This window comes from Cotesia glomerata, linkage group LG10 (assembly GCF_020080835.1).
Source record: "Cotesia glomerata isolate CgM1 linkage group LG10, MPM_Cglom_v2.3, whole genome shotgun sequence".
Classification (NCBI taxonomy): Eukaryota; Metazoa; Arthropoda; class Insecta; order Hymenoptera; family Braconidae; genus Cotesia; species Cotesia glomerata.
In genome coordinates, this window is record NC_058167.1 from 2,284,128 (window position 1) to 2,295,620 (window position 11,493).

At 27.4% G+C, this 11,493-nt stretch overlaps 2 long non-coding RNA genes across 3 annotated transcripts; one reads left to right on the forward strand and one right to left on the reverse strand.

The window, feature by feature from the left end:
- Nucleotides 1-2,453: 2,453 nt before the first annotated feature.
- Nucleotides 2,454-3,443, forward strand: LOC123272773. The gene is made up of 3 exons (XR_006511158.1): nt 2,454-2,619; nt 2,840-3,040; nt 3,258-3,443. It is a non-coding gene; the product is annotated as an uncharacterized LOC123272773 (long non-coding RNA).
- A 3,983-nt stretch (nt 3,444-7,426) lies between these two features.
- LOC123272420 lies at nt 7,427-8,470 on the reverse strand. 2 transcript variants are annotated; one of them, XR_006511083.1, is made up of 3 exons: nt 8,419-8,470; nt 7,638-7,794; nt 7,427-7,546 (listed from the first exon to the last, which is right to left on the reverse strand). It is a non-coding gene; the product is annotated as an uncharacterized LOC123272420 (long non-coding RNA). The 2 variants fall into 2 exon arrangements; XR_006511084.1 differs by having other exon boundaries at nt 7,427-7,794.
- Between the last annotated feature and the right edge of the window lie 3,023 nt (nt 8,471-11,493).

Sequence of the window (11,493 nt, forward strand, 5' to 3'; positions counted from 1 at the left end):
GATCACGGTTTTTTTTCACTATTAAATTTTTCATTTTCTATTATAGATACAATAATTACAAAAAATTTGCCTTATTTCACTCTCATACTCATTAGGTCAAAAGTGAGTTTTTGTAGCAAAATTGCTCGCAAAAATTTGACTTTGTCAAAGCTGATACTTATTTTGTAAAAAAATTATTTTTGACTTTTTTTAAGGAGTACCCCGTTTCGCCTTCAAAAATAAAAAATCTTTTCCTAAACGGCAGTTTAAAATAAGTGCTATTTATCTTAAACAGAATTAAAATGAAGACGATTTACAATATTTGGGTCCCCAAAAACTTAATATTTCTTTAGATAAATTCCATTTTGTCCTCCCTCTTCCCCTATACTTTTTTTGAATGAATTTTTTACTGCTTGATTCCAACGAATCTATGATGGAAAACCATTGCTCTAAAGTTACATTAATATCATGTCAAACCGTAACTTAACATTGACGCATCCTGATAAAAACAAGTATGGCAAAAGAATTGGAAAGTATTGGTTTTTTCATAACTGGTTTCTATTACCTTCAATACTTTTTTTTTTTTAACAGGATATAAAGATGATTTCAAAATGAAATCAGCCTTACGTACGATCGTGACTTTTCACTAATGTAAGAAAAAGAGTTCAGAGTTACATCAGTATTAGGTACAATCAGAACTTTTCAGCAATGTGAAAAGATGATTTTAAACTTATGTCAATATTACGTACAACTGTGACTTTTAACTGATGTAAAATAGGGACTTAAAACTCACATCAGTATTACGAAGAATCGTGACTTACCAGTGACGTAAATGTATGATGGTAAAATTACGTCATTATGACGTACAATAATGACTTTAATACGACATAACATTTTTTATATCAGAATGATGTAAAAATGACATCACAGGTTGTGACATCATAATAAGATCATAGGGAAAGTCAGTTTTACGTCAAACTTATGTCAAAATCTTGTGACATTCTTATGACATTCGACTGACGTCAGATGAACGTCATGTATTCACTGGGTTCTAGCATTGAAAAAACCGCAGTAACTCATGCGCCGGGTAACTGCGCAAGCGGTATTGCCAAGTCAAATACAAGACTTCAAAGAACGGAAGTTCTTGGTGATTTTTCATAAATAAAAAATATAAAATATCTCCGTAATACGTTCGGAAACTTACTTTTTTTTTACTATTTTAATCGAAAGATTAATATTTTTTCAATCAAATTTAATGAAAATAAAATTTTTTTTAAATCTTTAATTGCATTAAATTTTTAACCAAATACACGGCTGGTGGAATCTCTATTTACCTACATGTAAAAATTACAATTTTCAAACCGAAATATTTCATTAAATATCCCGAAAATCTACTTTTTTTTATTTTTTTATTAATTGTTAGGCTACGTTGATTGAATTTACAAATTTTCAGGAAGTTTTAAAAATTTGACTACTTCGCGTGGATCTCCTTAACCATACTATCAGATATATATTTCATAGATTTTCATTTGAAGCAAAATACTTGAAAGAATTTAAATAATTATTTAATATGTCACATATAATATGTATTAAGGAGGTATGGGAGTTAAGTCGAAATAATGAGATCAATTTAAAATTTTTAGGATCGATAGAATTATATTTAATACGTGTTGTGTTAAAATTTCAGAGACCTAGGGTTCATAGTTTAGTTATAAAACAAGATTTAAAACAGGTCATTTAACATTGTAATGACATACCAAATCTCACAACTACTCTTGTTTTAATAAATTTCACGATGAAAAAATAATGAGAAAGCTTCGAAAAACTCATTGTAAGAAAAAAAAAAATTTTCAAAAATTATTGAAAAAGTAAAATTAAGTTGAGGGTACTTAGTTATAAAAAGAATTGAGTTTGAAAAATCTAAATTTTAAAAAAATCGTCAGCCATAGCAAATGTCGGTTATGTTGACGGCAACGCCGTACATGGTGGGTCGCGCGGGAAATTGAAAGCTTCAATGAAATAGGTTAAAAGAAATATCAAATAAGTTAAGAAAAGTATTATAAAATTGTTGTTATTTATTATAAAACATAACATAATTAAATAATCAATATTATAATGCTTTAATATTTTAATATTTTTAATAGCATTACATGTAAACATAATACACACGTACACATCACAAACACGAATAGAGGGGATGGTGTCTTTTACCCAGATCCCGATTACGCAGATGGCGCTATTACCCAGATTCGTTTTACCCAGATCCCTTTACTCAGATCCCGATTACACACATATTCGATGACACAGAATATATATTGCGCAGATCCCCATTACGCAGATCCCGATTACCCAGATCAAAATTTTATAAACGGGTAGTACATTTGATGTTTGTTAAAATTATCGGTTTCAATAAATGAAACAATAAATATAAATATAAAGTAGTATATTTTAAATAAATATTATATAAAAGTAAATAAATAAATAATATATAAATAATAATTATTGTGGTAAATAATGTTGTGTTTCATAAATTATTACCGTGTTTAGTTTGTGGTTAAATTTTCGAAATGTAAATATACATAAGTACTTGTAAACTGATCAGCTGATCAGCTGATTATTTTAGTGTGCGTACAAATTTTGGTAAGTAAAATTTTGAATAGGCTGAATTTTTATGATGTAAAATATGCATTAGATAAGGTGAAAACCTAGTTATTTACACTGGCCTTAGTTATTGAGACTTGCAATTTTATTTTCCAAAAACAAAAAAGCCAACTCCAATAAATAAATAAATATAATTTGTGAATTAAAAATTTTAAAATAATTGGTTTTTTGAAAACATTTTATTTTCTAATTGTTTCAGGAAACCTCGATGGGATCTAGGGCATCTGGAGCTATTCAAGAAGAATTTTTACGTTCCCAGTGACACAGTTTCAAATCGCAACCCACGTTTTATCAAGCAATATAGAAGCGAAAAGGAGATAAATCTTCGTGGAATATTATACCTAATCCATTTTTTTTCATTTTTGAAGAGGCCGGATTTCTGAATTACGTTATAAAATAAGTTAAGTATAATAAAAAGTTAAGAAATAATTTACTTAAGTAAATAATAATGATACACGATGATGAATAATTAGTAATAATAATTATAAAATTGGTTGATTAATAAACAGCAATTAAATTTATAATTTGTTCATTTAAATCTTTAATTTATTTGAATTATTAAATACATATATTAAATATTAATATTTATCTCTAATTTGTTTATTTAAATCCAACAGGTTGCAGATGACGTTAGTCACACATCTTGTATATGGAATACTTGTTTGTACGGCAGAGCACCGAAAAGTTCACAGGCCAGAGATCCTACAGCGGAGTGGAGATTGTCATCGCTACTCCAGGAAGATTGCTAGATTTTCCTGGAGTTTATTAGATTGTAACAAAACGTAGAGTAGATAAAATAACGAGAAAAAATGAAACGTAAGGAATGGTCAACTGTATGCTTTTCATGGTTATAAAACTCGTCGGCAAGTCGTCGGCAAGACTCTGTCAATAAAACCTCCTCTGCTTCATACCGCACCACCGCCTCCTCTTCCAACTACCTTACCTCCACCTATTATCTTACCACCTCTGCCTTCTGAGCCGGAAGAACGATCGTCGTGAAGCACGATTCTTCACCATCATTGGCGAAATTCGATGGTACACCATCTACTTCACACGAGAGCAGCGGGCCTGTCGGGGCCAACCATAGCCTCAAGCTATCATCATCGTCACGGTGAGGACGGATCCTCACCTAACGTAAATGTTATAATTTCGATGCCTTCGATATCCGGTCCAGGCGGCGGCAGCTTAGGGGTTACCTACCTCTATATTTATTTTTTTTTATCGTCAGTCTGGATTTGACGGATCATACTGTGATTACCGGTATCACTTTTTAAATCACACATAACCTTTGTGAAAATATTTAAAAACAGCACTTTTGTAAACAACATCCTTATATTTGTCAATAAAACACTGAATATGAATACTCGGCAGATTTTTAATTTTTTGATTATTTTATTACCTATTACTTAACTTTTTTCAGTAAAGATACAAAAAATAAATATTAAATTACATAATGATGCAAGTAAGTGCACCATTTTGTAATAAACAAATTTTTGAAATTGAAAGGCTTCATAAGCCAAAACGTGGATCAAAAGTTAAATGATGCAGGGATCCATGACGTGCTGATTTTATTTAAAAAAGATAAATCAAGAAATCAATTAGCGGTAAATGGCGAAAGGACGATGACGACCGAAGATATAAAAAACAATGTTTTTTTTAATTGAGGAATGGCCATTCTTTGTAATTTTCATAAAAGAAACGTGTTCGATTTCCTAGCAGATGGTAGTACGCATTGAACTCTGCATAAAATGTGAAGTGTTCATTTTCCTCAGCCCTCTTTGTCGCACTTTTGTGAAACTGAAAAAAAAAAAGAAATATTTTGAATAATTAATAAAATCATTATATAAATTTTAACAAGCACTAATGATCATTAATTACTTTAAATTTGTGGTACAAATCACAGAAGTGGTGAAAGCACTCGTTGGGTGATTTGCTCCTTCGCAGGCCTGTCCACTCTGCTAATTCACTGAAATTAATGAAAAAATTATACTTTTTGTTTAATCCTAAATTAATATTCCAATCAATTATAAATGCGGATATAATTATGAAAGTTAATTTATACTCACGTCCAACTTTCTTCGTCAAATAAATTAATGTACTCAAAGTTAATAGATTGAAACATGTGCTCGCAGGTACTTAATCGTGCAGCAATTAATATATTTTCTTGATTTCGTGTCCCTATAATTAACAGAATAAAATTAACATTAGATAGTGCAAAAGAATATACATTATATAAAACTATTGAATGAAATTAAAAAAAAATAAAAAGTTTAAGAAATTATTTAAATATTTATTATACTTACACATTTTTTCAAAGAAATAATTAATTTTATTAGTTTAGCAAAGAAGAGCAAGAATTATACTATCAGATGACGTTGTGATCTAATATAATTTATGTTAATGACTTTATTTATAAAATTAATGCTTTTTTGCTTTCATCATTTTTATTTTTATTTGTTTTTCAATTATTTTATTTATTAAGAAGGTGGGTAAGGTGGTAAGCTGTGATTGCCTAATTTTGAATTTGAATTTCCAAGTTAAAATGACGTTGTTTGACAAAAATATTGGATAAATAACTATAAAATTTGGCAAAAGGAACTCAGATAACTATCTTTTAGGTATTGATTCTATCATTTTTAGAGTAAAACATTTGGAAAAAAATAAATAAATAGTTTATTTTCCCGCGTGAAACTGCCTTGCCTTAGAAATCATCATAAAATGAAGTAAATAAAATTGTCTGTAGAGGAATTCTAATTAGCTTACAACTAATACAATTTTTGGTATTGAAATATTTTTCTTTTATTTTTTATGTTTATTTGAATTATTCAAAGTAGAGAATTATTCCATTGCGTGTAAAATTTAGCTATGTTATGATTTTATAATGATTTTTAAGGTAAGGCAGTTTCACGCGGAAAAATAAACTATTTATTTATTTTTTTCCAAATGTTTTACTTTAAAAATAATACAATCAATACCTAAAAAATAGTTATTTGAGTACTTTTGCCAAATTTTATAATTATTTACCCTATATTTTTGTCAAAAAGTGACATTTTAACTTGGAAATTCGAATTAAAAATGAGCTAATCACAGTTTGTCACACATCTTCTTAAATATATATTAAAGTTTTACAAATAAAATGTACTTGATTCAGCAAAAAATTTAATTATTTATGTAAAAGAAAAATTTTTATATATAATTTATAAATAATTTATATGATTAAAAATGTATTACTACTTATAATTATTAAAATTATTTATATTTACTTGTTATTATAATAAATACTTAAAAAAAAAAATAAAAACAAAAAAAAACATTAAAAGAAAACAAAAAAAACCTATAATTTTATGTCAATTTTTGTTCAATAACAAATAAAAAAATTACTGAATAATTGTCAAAGATTGATTAGAAATATTTAATTATTTTCTATTAAAAAGTATGAAAATTATTCCGGGAAAGAGAAATGATTCGGTATTATTTTACCATAATGGATTCAAATACTTGCAAGATTATCAGTGCAAAAAAGTAGCAAGATGCTCTTATCGAAAAAGTGGCTGCAAGGCGACACTTCATTTTGTATCGGAAATCGAGTTCATCGCTAATTTTTCAGAATGAAATGAAAATGTTGATTTTTTCATCAAAAATAATCATAGCGATTTTCCGGAAGAAGATGCGGATGTTTGGAGAGCTATGAAGAAAGTCATGATTGAAGAAGCGGAAACAACAAACGAAAAATTAGTTGATATCTTCGATGATGTTTGTTCAAGGTAATTAACTTATTCATAAAATTATTCAGCCGATTTTTTATAGAAACTAAAACATAACCCGTGTAAAAAGTAAAGTTATATACGTATCTGTATAATCATCCCTTATTATTTCTCAATTATTTATTGTTTAATTTTATATTATTAATTTATCAGATTTCCCGAAGTTGCAGAAAATCATATTTATGATTCTGTAAGAAGTACTTTAAGTAGGAAGAGAAGTTTGAGCAGACCTAACATTCCCGATACCATGGCCGAGTTAGGGGCTGATTTAATTGATTCCATTTTTATGAAAGCAGCAGTGAAGTCGATCAATGGAAAAACGGCGCTTATATTTTCTACCAATGACCTTTAATCGGTCTTAGCGAAAGCGACAAATTGTTCATGGATGGAACATTTTCCGTAAGCTATTTAATTAATTTATAACCACATTTTAACTATTAAACAAAATTATAAAGAAAAACTATAAAGAAAATTAAATTAAGAAAAGTTTATAAACATGTATTAGATTTTGCCATTATAACTTTTTATTTAATAAAAAAATGTTTTAGAGAACAGCACGGAAACCAAAAATGGAGCAAATTTACTCCATCCATTTTAAAACTAATAATACGGTAATAGTTCTAGCAATTTTTTTTAACAATTAATTATAAGAGACTAAAATTTTTTTATTATGGATTAACTAAAAGTTTTTACATGTACTTGTTATGTACAAGTACTTGTACATATTGATAAAAATTATGTTTATTATATTTCTTAGTATATAGCTGGGCTAATGATTTTAATGGAAAACAGGGATACGGAAATGTATAATGCCATTTTTTCCTGGCTAATTAATCAGTTCCCTAATTTAGAAAACAAATCACTGGCCATTATGACTGATTATGAAAAAGCGTCATCTAAATCCTTAAGGATTAATTTTAAAGGCGCAAAGATGTATGGTTGCTACTTTCATTTTGTCCATGTGAGTATGCTTTGAAAATATAAAAATAAAAATATAACAAAATTTTAACTTTTTTACCTTCTTTTTATGTAATTTTAATTGTAGGCTCTAATTAGGAATTGGCAACTTCATAAATTAAAAACTCCCCAGTACATTTTATCTTTAATGATGAATGTGCCTCTGTTGCCTCCTTCATTGTTTCCTGAAGCAGAAAAAATTATTCATAAAGAAATAAATAATGTGAAGCACACAGATTCAAATATACTTATTTATTTCGATTATTTCAAAGATACTTGGCTGTCTAATGCTGATAAAGTGAGTGTTTTTAATGCTCCGGCTAATACTAATGATGGTGCAGAAAGTTTCAATCGCTACAGCAATCATATTATAGACCACAAATTCTCCAATAGAAATCACGACTGTGTCTTCAACAACTTTGACCACTACAACCTTAACATCGACAAATAAATCAATAAATTTAAAAAAGAAATTCACAAGACCATTATAACTTGCATTCATTTCCGAAAAAACAAAAAATTCAGGAAGGAAAACCACAAAATTTTTTAATTGCAAAAAAAATAAACAGCAATGAATGCATTTTAATACCAATAAATGTATTATCTAAAGAGCAGCATAACGATTTAAAAAAAACAATAGATGAAAAAAAAAAATTTGAAAATTTAGAAAATAAAAATATTAATTTTGATCATCTTTCAAATTTGTCAAAAACGTTTGTGAAGAAAAACAAAATGTCTTCTTTTCTTCGAGAAAAAAATTATAAAAAAAAAGTGTAGCACAAACATTATTGATTATTAAGTAATAATTAATTTAAAACATAAAACTGTTACGGTTTGTAAATAACTATTTATTAAAAAAATTGGATTTTATTTTCTTTTCTTTCAATTACTTTAAGTTAATAAAAAATAGATTTAAAAATGATTAAATATTTAAGATTATAAATAAAATTTTATCAATATTGATATTATATTTTAATTTTAATTTTGACTACAAAATTAAATCAATATATTATTGTTCAATGAATGATATAATAAAAAAAAATTTTTTTCATTTTACCTAGTTCACGAGCTGCTACGTCAATTGCTACAATAAATGGAGCCTTATCCGATCGAATATCTAATTGGATAGAAATATAAAATTAATTTCAAGAAATACAAAAAATTATGACAATAAACAATGTTAAATAATACCTTGTAATACCCAATTACGTTCTTGTGGAGTTTTATAACCATGAAAGCATACAGTTGACCATTCCTTACGTTTCATTTTTCTCGTTATTTTATCTACTCTACGTTTTGTTACAATCTAATAAACTCCAGGAAAATCTAGCAATCTTCCTGGAGTAGCGATGACAATCTCCACTCCGCTGTAGGATCTCTGGCCTGTGAACTTTTCGGTGCTCTGCCGTACAAACAAGTATTCCATATACAAGATGTGTGACTAACGTCATCTGCAACCTGTTGGATTTAAATAAACAAATTAGAGATAAATATTAATATTTAATATATGTATTTAATAATTCAAATAAATTAAAGATTTAAATGAACAAATTATAAATTTAATTGCTGTTTATTAATCAACCAATTTTATAATTATTATTACTAATTATTCATCATCGTGTATCATTATTATTTACTTAAGTAAATTATTTCTTAACTTTTTATTATACTTAACTTATTTTATAACGTAATTCAGAAATCCGGCCTCTTCAAAAATGAAAAAAAATGGATTAGGTATAATATTCCACGAAGATTTATCTCCTTTTCGCTTCTATATTGCTTGATAAAACGTGGGTTGCGATTTGAAACTGTGTCACTGGGAACGTAAAAATTCTTCTTGAATAGCTCAAGATGCCCTAGATCCCATCGAGTTTTCCTGAAGCAATTAGAAAATAAAATGTTCTCAAAAAACCAATTATTTTAAAATTTTTAATTCACAAATTATATGTATTTATTTATTTATTGGAGTTGGCTTTTTTGTTTTTGGAAAATAAAATTGCAAGTCTTAATAACTAAGGCCAGTGTAAATAACTAGGTTTTCACCTTATCTAATGTATATTTTACATCATAAAAATTCAGCCTATTCAAAATTTTACTTACCAAAATTTGTACGCACACTAAAATAATCAGCTGATCAGCTGATCAGTTTACAAGTACTTATGTATATTTACATTTCGAAAATTTAACCACAAACTAAACACGATAATAATTTATGAAACACAACATTATTTACCACAATAATTATTATTTATATGTTATTTATTTATTTACTTTTATATAATATTTATTTAAAATATACTACTTTATATTTATATTTATTGTTTCATTTATTGAAACCGATAATTTTAACAAATATCAAATGTACTACCCGTATATAAAATTTTGATCTGGGTAATCGGGATCTGCGTAATGGGGATCTGCGCAATATATATTCTGTGTCATCGAATATGTGTGTAATCGGGATCTGAGTAAAAGGGATCTGGGTAAAACGAATCTGGGTAATAGCGCCATCTGCGTAATCGGGATCTGGGTAAAAGACACCATCCCCGAATAGAGCAGTCAACGCATGCGCAACCGCGATAAAATTTATTGCGTTGCCAAACTTTTTAAAAAATATTTAAAATTAAAAAACTTATTATTTTATTCAAATTTAAAATAAATTATCAATTATTTGATAATAATATAGTTATTTAATGCATAAAAGATTATTTCGGTAAGCTAAATTTCATTAAATCACTAGTAAAAACTTGTTAAGTTTTCTGAAAGTACAGTCTCGAACAACATTAATCCTTCTCAAGTCACGTACTATAGTATAGCTATATATATGCATTGTGAGATGAAACTCAGTGGACGGACTGTACGTCCTATACTTCCTTAAACAACATGAATAATTTTGAATTATATAAGTTTACTCGTATAAGTCCCAATGTAATTTTTGTAAGCACTAATTACTATATGTAAAACATTAACGACCTATTTTGATCAACTATATTTCCTCAGAGAAATTGTCTTAATCTATTCAGAATTAAATCGACTAATACTGTATATATTGCAGATAATTTATGGGAAAGAATGGTTTTGCCTACCTATTTTCTTTTTCTTAGTAGTATCAGCAAATATTTTTTTCCAACGGTATACTATTCGTTTGCTTACACTGCTTTCTTCGCACGATGAATTCAGCAAACGGTTATTTAATCTTTTCATCTTAATAGGTTGAAAAAAATTATTGATTCTAGTATTTAGGAGAAAATTTGTACCATAAAATAAAAATTAGTTGCTAATATTTTTTATATAAATATGTGATGATACATTCAACAATGAAGATACATCATTAAGAAGTAAATTATAGTTTCATGCTATTAATGTAAATATCTTAATTCAATGCTTTGAAACCTGTACTTTTTATGAATCTAGAAAAGTACGAGGTACTAAATGAAAAAAAATTTTCAAGAAAATTCTTGTCACTATTTTTCTCGGAATTGAAATCAAGTGATAAATCTGATTTTAGGACTGGAATAAAAAAAAAAGTCGAAAACAACTATTAAAAGAATGAATCATTTCAATCATTTTTTGCACATTGAAAAAAATTTCCCCTATACTACAAATTTTTTTTGTTGCTCTTTATGGTTTTCACTTTTTATATTGATGCATAGTACTGTTTAAAAGCTTGAAAATCAACTCTTTAAATAAATATTGCATGTGTATGCAATTACTTTTTTAAATTTTATACTGTGTTTTACTTTGAATTTATTCCAAAAATTAAAAAATTACTCAAGGAAATGACGGACACAATTGTATATCTATCATTCACAGATGATAAAAAATAAAATAAGATATTATGATCAAGTTAGAGTCCATAACGAAATTCTAAGGCATACATTTTTTAACAAAACGGCAGCATGAAGTCATAAAAAAGTAAAAGAAAATCACTAGGGCGATTCGCACATGATAGTATGTTAGTGTAAATTGTACTGATGACACTAGACTAATATAATAATTATTAGGTTTCAAAGTGGCTGACAAGACTAGTCTCCATACGCGTAAATTCCCGAGTCAAAATTAAAACACTAATTCGAGCCTCAAAAGCCTACTTTCTTTTGATGTTGTGCCTACCGCTGAAAGTGAAATACTA